This window comes from Cibotium barometz, chromosome 10 (genome assembly GCF_041138505.1).
Source record: "Cibotium barometz isolate CiBa-2024 chromosome 10, ASM4113850v1, whole genome shotgun sequence".
Lineage (NCBI taxonomy): Eukaryota > Viridiplantae > Streptophyta > Polypodiopsida > Cyatheales > Cibotiaceae > Cibotium > Cibotium barometz.
This window is the reverse complement of record NC_141055.1, coordinates 39545070-39555068: the sequence shown is the minus strand read 5'-3', so window position 1 is coordinate 39555068 and position 9999 is coordinate 39545070.

Below are 9999 nucleotides of genomic sequence, written 5' to 3'. Positions count from 1 at the left end.
AAGAAGAACTCAAGGCTACCAAACAAGGGAAGATTACCACCACCTCACCCTCATAGTACCTGGCCAACAAGGTGGATGTTTTAACAATAGTCATAAACCTAGAGTTATGGTGCAATCTCCTCACTAGTTGCCCACATTTTGAAGAGGATGATTTGAGCTTACTCTCAGAAAGCTAGTGACACTTTTACTAATTAGAATTCCAACAAAATTATAAGGGGATATAAGTTGGTTATCAACAACTTATAACCTCCTCGATGCCTAAATCAACGAGGCAAGAGACAAGGAGGACACCAAGGATGAGGGGAGGGGAAAGGCATTTACAGTGCAGACCTGCCATAGAAGGACGAGGAGGACACCAAGGACATCACCACCATTCCTTTTTTTTAAACGTCATGGATTTTCCACATCCCTTAGCAATGTTCTCTCTCAAAAGTCTCCAACCACAAGCCTCCACCTCCACTAAACGTGTTGCTGCCCACTACTAAAGTTATTATATGTCCCAAGAGGAAGGGTGAAATCATGCACCCACTATAGAAAGAATCCAAAGAGATTTTGACCCCCCTTCTTGATCACTTAATAAGCAAGACTCATGTTCAAGTTCAAAGTTTACCTAGCCTTGTTGAAACATGTGTCATTGGGAGCTTTGCCTTAGCTCTGTGAAATCATGCACCCACTATTGAAAGCATTTGAAGAGATTTTGATCCCCCTTCTTGGCCACCCAATTAGAGCGAGACCCATGTTTAAGTTCAAAGTTTACCTAGCCTTGTCAAAACATGTGTCATTGGAAGCGTTGCCTTACATATGTGAAATGCAACTTCCCCTGACTGGTTGTGGGTGTGCTAGCCCATCGTCTAGATCCTCACTCCATTATCACACACTGGAGATCTCCATATCCATGGGTGTGGAGGAAGAGCTTACACGATGGATCTCCATATCCATGGGTGTGGAGGAAGAGCTTACACGATGGATCTCCATATCCATGGGTGTGGAGGAAGAGCTTACACGATGGATCTCCAAGAGGTGGAATAAGAGGGGAAGCTCAATCAAAAGAGAAACCTACAACCAACCCTATCAATGCATGCATCCACAACCATCAAGCTATGTAAAGATTCAAAATAACACAAGAGAGTAGGGAGAAGAGGGAAGAGATCTCATAAGTATTCTATCCCAAAGAAGGATGATTATCTATTGCTTGATGTAAAAATTACCTTACATATAAATGGTGAGTGTTCACACTTGGTCGACCATAACTTATAATCCATGGCCACTATATCTAGCCTTAAGAGAGTATATACATAAACTCATAGACTTCCCTAAATCACAAGAGGCCACTTTTAATATTCCAACATCATCTTAAAAGATAACTTTTGTGACAAAAATTTGAGATGGTGAAGCACCACAAATGGGCAAGACTATGTTAACTGGAGTGGTTAACATGCCCCCCTTCCTAAAGGTGATCATGTCCTCATGTCACCAAGCTTGGTTGGTGAACATGTTTTTGGTTCATGCTATTGGTTCAGATGTGTGGATGGTCTATAAGGTATAAAAAGTTGTCAAGATATGTTGCAAGCTTAAGTAGTCAGGTGACTACATCCTCCTCAAGATATGTTGCAAGCTTAAGTAGTCAGGTGACTACATCCTCCTCAAGTCACCAAGCTTGGGTGGTGAAGATGCCACCAATCCACAGCATGCGCATGAGTGCATGCATGAGGGTTTGTCAAAGATAGACTTTTGATGGCCCTTCCAATAGGATTCTTGCGAGCGAGGTGACATAAGCCTACAATTATGTGGTTGAAAATATTGTATTGCTTATTGAAGTTGCTTATTGAAGTAGTGTAGCCATATCTCATGTCGTTTGTAAGTGTCTTGGGCCCTTCGACCTTCTTGCCATGGTAGCATACTCTACCCAAATCTTATGGTTCGCAAAGATATTGAGTTGCCTCTCTTTACTCCGGGTGGTTTGGCATGTATATTGGGTGGGTCCAATCTCCTTGGAGCAAGAATGTACTTTTCCCACATCTCGCAATTGTTCAAGAGATTGGGATGTCTCTCTTTGCATCAAATGGTTTGGAAATGGAGAGGTTTTGTTGAAGAGCTTTGATTTAGAAGTTGTTTATTTCTATGGTTGGAAAAGTCAAAGAGAGGGAAATGGAGAGTGCAAAGATCTTGGAAGTTCTTACATATTTAAAGGGAATCCAAAAACTGGGTCGTACTTTCACCCACCAAAGTCCCCCTATCTAGAGATGTATCTAGATGGTTGTCAAAATGAAGGCTTGGATGCAAGTGCTAGCTATTGTGAGCACCTATTTGTGCCAGATGCGTATGTTAAAACCTAAGCCCTTAGTGAATAATGCAATTGGTGTGCAGAACCATGGGATGTATGGGTTGATGGTGTGCTCATGTATGTTTGTTTCTCTTCCTAACATTTCCTCCAACTCATGTCTCAACACTCTACTCTCTTCTTTGTGCTACTGCTCTAAGTGTAGAGTTTCAAGCTCCATGGGATTAGAAGCTTGTAGAGTTTTAAGCCCCATGAGATTGGGGCTGTATAGTTTCCACTAGCACTAATCCTATGCATGCATGGCTCTTAGGTTGAGGGCTTGTGGTGGACCTGTTACGTGGTTGCTCTACTGGAACACCTAGAAGTGTTTCTTGGGGACTGGTTCATTACCTTCTCTTTGAGACTGAGGGCCTTTGGTGGTGAGGACCCTTTACGTGGTTTCTCTAGCGGAACACCTGGTTTGGAAGTGTTTCTTGGGTCTGGTTCATTACTTTTCCCCACATTCCCTATTCCTTGTCTCTCCGAACAAAGAGAAACAGATTCTATAGTGAAGAAGTTGGCTCCTTTGAGAAGTGGTACTCATGCTTATAGTTTGTGTTCTTGCAAATTAGTTTATGGATCTCCCTATGAGCTATAGGTTACCCGCCCATGATGGTGCTACAAAAGGGATGACATATCCTGATTATGACAAGGGAATCAATGAGGCTACAAGCCCGAGGGGGAATTCCCAAATGGGAATCGATGCCCAAGGTTTGAAAAAGTGTGGCATCCGACATGGATTAAGCACTTCTTCCTGGGGTGAGCCTTGATGCTCTTGGTCCTGGTCCCACTCCCTCACTAGAGCTTCGCTCTCACTTGAGCATGTTGATGAATTTTGGCTTGGATGATCGTGGGGCATCCTATTTCAAGGATTTTCCGCATTCCTCCACCCAAGTTTGTGAATCTTTTTTGGGACATAGGTAGGTAAGTCCTTATTACAAGTCTTCAAGGCAGTGTTACCTTCTCCACGTAATATTAGGTGCAACTACCACTAGGTTCACATCAAATTTCAAGCAAATCTCATGTCATGTCTAGTTAGGCTCACATCACATCACATCTCTACAGGATCACATCAGATCACATCTCTGCAGGCTCATGTCATGTCTAATTTTTGCGTGACAGTAGACTCACATGGGCCGACCAAAGAGTTGTTAACGTAGTTGTAGGCCTAGTTTTTCTCGTTTCTCTTGGTCTCTTGGACTTGTTTGTTGGTGGACTTGTACGGCAGTGTTTAATGTTCTTTATTCTAATAAATAAATTTATGCAAGTAATGAAATGATTAACGGTTATTTTTTGTTGATTTTATGTGCTATATTGCTACCAAATGTATGTAATGCATGACTAAGAAAACAAAACTTTCCACACTCTAACTCATAAGATTGGAGCTTCTAGCTAAGGTTTTTGAATTGGATATCACCCCTCATCACATTAAGATTAAGCAACCCAATGCAATGAAATCCAAGGCTTTTGGGTTCAACATTATGCAAATAGCTAAGAAAATTAGGCTTTTCTCCTTCCAAAACATGCAAGTCGAATGTCGCAAAACCTAATGCAAATAAAACTTTCTACACAAGGAATGCTTAATGGTTATTTTGTATCAATTGTATGTGCTATATTGCTACTAAATGTATGCAATGCAAGATTAAGAAAAAAACAATTCCATACTCTAATTCACTAGATTGAATCTTCTAGCCAAGGTTTTTGAAGTGAATCTCACCCCTAATTACTAAGACTAAGCAACCCAATGGAATAAAATACAAGCCTTTTGGGGTAATGCAAATGGTCAAGAAGACTAGGGTTTTTCCATTTCAAAACTTGCAAGTCGAATGTCCTAAAACCTAATGGAAACAAGATTGAAAACAACACATCAAATGCATCCAAGGCACCAGTTTGTATACCTTTTAAATGGTGACCTCCTACATGACACTGGTGGCGGTGGGGAATAACAGAGCCCTTAGGCTACTCCCTTGGAGTTATCAAAACATGTGTCATTGGGAGATTTGCCTTAGAACTACAAAATGAAACTTCCATCAATTATGGGTGCATGCTAGCTCATCATCTGAATCACCAAAGGGCTCCATAGCCATGGATGTGGAGGAAGAGCTTGAATCACCCCTTGATGGAGGTGAAAAAAAAGGTTCCTACACTGGGGATCTCACTCAGGAGAGGTGGACGAAGAGGGGAAGCTCATCCAAGAGAGAAATATACAACCAACCCTATCAATGTTGCATGCATCCATCAAGCTATGCAAAGATTCAAAAGAACACAAGCAAGAGAGTAGGGAGAAGAAGGAAGAGAGCAGAGAGCTCACAAGAATTCTATTCAAGGGGAATGATTGTGTATTGCTTAATATCAAAATAACCTTATATATAAATGCTAAGTGTTCACACTCATCTGGCCATAACTTGAGGCTTATTCTTTCTCTCTCATTCTTGCACCTCTCTATATTTACTTTTGCTGGAGTACCCACTTTCATACCAATAATGACCACCGCTTATACGCATTCACCTATCAACGCACATTGAGTGTACCAAGCCAATGCACACACATACACCTGTAGTCATGAAAAGTAATTTACTTACTTACCAAAGTAAACATGGGCATGACAATTTTAGACCACTCTCTAGCAAGGGAAACTTGGATTGAGTAACACACAAGTACGAGGCCTCCAAATCGTAGATCACCTCACCATCACAGATACTATCAATCATATCAGATGTTTCATACGCCTGTTTCATACACCGCACATGACAACCATCGGAGTGTTGGGGATAACCCTACTTTGCCTCAAGAAGAGCCTAGATCCACACCGACACATATTTGGCTCAACAATAACTCAATTATATGCACACCACTCACATATATAGGTCGTGCATGCTATTATAATCCTAGATTTCATGCAATACTCTCCAATAGCTAAGGGCTAACCCATGTTACACCTTAATATTAAGCTAGACCAATAGAATATAGGAAATACATGCATAACCTATAGCCAACACATGCCAAAGGAACCCTGTTCCCCCCACCCACCCCCCAGTGGGCCACCAATAGCTAAGGGCTAACCCATGCAATACTCTCCAATAGCTAAGGGCTAGCCCATGTTACACCTGAAGACTAAGCTAGACCAATAGAATATAGCCAACACATGCATAACCTATAGCCAACACATGCCAAAGGCCCCCTTGCCCCCCCCCAGCGGGCCTCTCCAAGAACAAATTGTTTTTTCCCCAAGTCCCTTTTTCAAGCGTTGATTCTACATCCAAACATGCAGAAATCACTTCCGTCCCTATCTCATTGTTTTAAATACTAGTATTATTCAATCTTGAGCACATTTCGAGCACCCTCCCAAAACTCTTCTAGCTTACAATGAATGCTAAGTCCTATGGTACTTACATCTCCTTAGCGAAACAAGATGGCACATGGCTCCCTTAAGAATTTATTTGTTGTATTGCTCTCTTTTTTCCCTAATGTTGATCTCACCAAACCCCCCTCCAATTATATTCATGTGCCATTAAAAACATTTGCTTCCAATGTTGCTTCCTCTGTATATCAAGCAAAAGTCTATCTAAAGGATACCCGCTTAAATATGGGCTCCAAAATCAAATGAGTTCTAGGAACTTATGTGTACTAATATTAGAATCAAGAACAATAGTCACTCTAAGCACTAGATGGCCAATATTGAGGGGCAATCTTCTTAGCTTGAGAAAACGGAAGAGGTTATTGGTGAAGCGAGAGCAATAGACTTAAAAGACCAGACATCCAGCAACCCACACATAGTCTCTCCCATGTTTCAAGATTCTCCTAGTGCCTCGAGGCACTAACTCTTCTTCAAGAGTAACTTATGATAAGGTTTTCATTTTCTACTAGGAGCTTCTTTTCTACATGCCAACCTTACATAAAATATAAGAATGATGAAAAGTAAATTTTTTTAATCAATAGCAAGATTAGATGCATTTGCTACATGTTCACTTCTATATACGGATTAAACATGCCTATAACATGTGGCTACTTTAATTCCAGAAACTCAATAGAGGCTCTCTATCATCTCTATATTATATAAAGGAAGAGTTCCACAAAGCTGCCAAGTGGAAATAATTTGGAGGTTTGGGAAGAGAGGACAAGGTTTGAGGAGGTTGGGGAAGAATTTGAATTTGAAGGTTTGAAAAGATATGCGAAGCATGGGTCGCCCCACTAGTAAATATAAAAAACAATACACATTACACAAACTTCAAAGTTAGTAGTAAAACAGTTATAACTCTGAGCGTTAGGAGATAAACACACCAACAAAAATGTGAATGACACTTACCTCTCTCTCTCTCTCTCTCTCTCTCTCTCTCTCTCTCTCTCTCTCTCTCTCTCTCTCTCTCTCTCTCACACACACACACACACACACACACACATATGGCATGAGCACCTTCACAACCACCCCCCCTTCTATTCGTGATACGTGCTGCTATGTTAGCCACCCTTCTACATACGCTATTCGCACCACTCCACCTTGTTTGTGTTATGCTACCTATCATTTGTTTTGCATATTTGCTGCGCTGTTGTGCGCACCCTCTGCATTGCACTACCTGCTGTGTGCACCCCCTCCACCTCGCTTATCCCACCCACTTTGCTCAAGCCCCCAAGGCAGTAACTAGGGAGAAATAGCCAAGATGAACCTACAAGAGTTGGAGGCATACATCAAGACTATGGAGGACAACATTAAGAAGGCACTGGGCGAGCACAAGAAGGTGCTGGTGGGCAGGGTCCTGAACCAACATGAAAAACAATTAAAAGGCCTCCGCAAAAAGGAGATACAAGGCAAGAATAACAAGATTAGAAAATTGGCAGCAAATGTGAACTAACAAGAGGAGGAAACTCAAATGTTGAAAGGACCTAGATGCGACAGCAGGCAATTCCACAAGCTGCCCCAGTGTGATAGGAGAGCTTTGGGAAAAAATGGAAGCTCTAAAGGCTACTTTCAAGAACCACACAGTGGGAGGAAGGGGAGCTAAATATTTAGGAGGGTCTAAGGATGGACTTGGAGCAGTAAGGCTGCGAGTGATTAAGTTACAGGAAGAACTATAGACCACTAAGAAAGATTGGGTGGAGGTGGTGAAGAAGCACAAACCCCCACATAGCACCATACATGAGATTCTCGAGGAGGAGAAATGTAGGAAGGATAGGGCCCTCCATGTGTGAGTGCAGGGGGCTATAGGTGGGGGCTTTCCCCAAGGCAAATACCGTGATGCTTTGCCAAATGATAGGAGTGTACGGGATCGCCCCCCCCCTTTGTAGATGCATGGAGGGTAGGCAAGGATATGACACGAGAACCAACATCATCATATTCCTTGACGCCACGAGCAGACATGCTTTCCTAGACAAACGGGCTGCCCTCAAGGGCACATAGGTGTACATGGGGGATGATCTCATCCTAGCACAGGTAGCACACCGCCATGAGGTGATGGTGATAGTTCATGGGGCCCGTAGAGCAGGCAAGTGGGCTATCTACATAGATGTTAGGGTCATTATCATCATTGAGCATCATCCCAAAGAGAGACGTGGGGGTCTATGAGACCAAACACCAGAGGCTAGTAGTATGGAACTACAATGGCACCTTGTGGTCTAGTCTAGGAGGTTTAAGCAAGATTTTCACAGGCAAGGATGTCATTTTCTATATAGAGACTCATCAAAGCCTTTAGGGGGTTTACCATACATAGCCAAGTATGCTCTCTAAGATGAGACCCACATATCAAGAGGAGTATGTGGCTCACAGGAGGGGTAGCTATTCTCTTTAGATCCCATCTCTGAGAGATTCTCAACATCGTTCGAAAGCACAAGGATGCACAGTATCTTTTGATGCGGCTATAGCTTAGCGGCGGTGACAGCATCATCCACATTGCTTTGTGTCATTTCACACTGAGCCACTTCCCTTACACTGCACAGCATGGTCAATCACTGTACTTACCATTATATGGGAATATTGTGGAGTTCTCATAACTAGGGGAAGTCCTCCTGCTTGGGGACTTCAATGCCAGGACAAGGATTCAATAGGCCCCACTACTCCATCTCAATGACCCTATCAGTCTACATGACCTAGAAATAACTGACACACACGAGGCTGTAGATACCATCGCAAGACCATGACGAGGTCACAACGGTGTATGGGAGACATTTCTTAGAGTTGGGAGCTGCACGTGGTCTTGTTATCTATAACATGATGTCCCAGTGGCCCTCCTTTGACGCCCTCGCCTTCTTCCCTCACTTAGGAGGTACTAGCACTATGGACTACCTCATAGGATCCCGGCCTTGGCACACCTTCTTCTCGACTTCTCCATCCCACCACCTCCCTTCAAAGCTAACCATGCCACTCTCTTTCACTCTTACCTACACACCACTTATCCCTTTGCCACCACCCCCACACCCACGTCCATTTTGATCACGAGCTTGACCATGTTTACACCCACGTCCATTTTGATCACAAGCTTGACCATGTTTACTCCAACCACATCTACTACCAACTCCAAGATGTGGAACCTATTGTCCCCCTCCCCACCCTCAGATCACAACTCACCACCATACTCCACACACCTGCCACAACTTCTTTCATCTACACGCCTCGGTGTACCACCAAGACACCTTACAGTTCCATGCCCCAGAACTGCTGGTATGATGCACTCATCTTCTTATACAGTCTATGCTCAAAAAGAGGATGAGTTATACCGATTTTTCTTAGGGATCAACTGAGTTATACCGATTTTTCTTAGGGATGAACTGCAAAAAGAAGCTTGAAGGAAACTCTAAGAACATTGTCCCCCCACACCTATCACTTGTCCGAACACATGGCACTCCTATGCACGCTCCCTCTATCATATCCCGCATCAGCCACCACTATTCGCCCCACCATCTCCACTTTCTTCACGAAGGGCATGGTCCTCAAGGCCATTCATAGATAGACTACGTAATGTGCGAGCCTAGGATCAGGAGGGACTCACTACCACCAAGTACATCTCACATGGCCGATGATACCCTAGCACCTCTACTAGCCTACATGTTCAATAGGTATGTGAGATGTCACTACCAAATGTATGCAATGCTACAATGCATGATTAAGAAAAAAAAATCCACACTCAATTAAGCAAATTGGATCTTCTAGCCAAGGTTTTTGAAGTGAATCTCACCCCTAATCACTAAGACTAAAGCAACCCAACACAAGAAAAGGCAAGCCTTATACAAATGGCCAAGAAAATTAGGTTTTTCCATTCCAAAACATGCAAGTCGAATGTCCTAAAACCTAATGTAAACAAGATTGAAAACAACACATCAGATGCATTCCAAGGCACCACTTTGTATGCCTTTGAATGGTGACCTCCTACATGACACCGACGGGCAGGGAATATCGAAGCCCTTAGGCTACTCTTCTACAGTAGTGCTATATATGTTCAAGTTAAAATACTATCTAGCCTTATTAAAATATGTGTCGTTGGTGGGGGCTTTTCCTTAGAACCACAAAATGAAACTTCCATCAGTTATGGGTGTGTGCTAGCTCATCGTCTTAATCACCAAAGGACTCCATAGCCAAAGATGTAGAGGAAGAGCTTGAATCACCCCTTGATGGAGGTGAAAAAAAGGTTCCTATACTATGGACCTCACTCAGGAGAGGTGGAAGAAGAGGGGAAGCTCATGCAACCAAC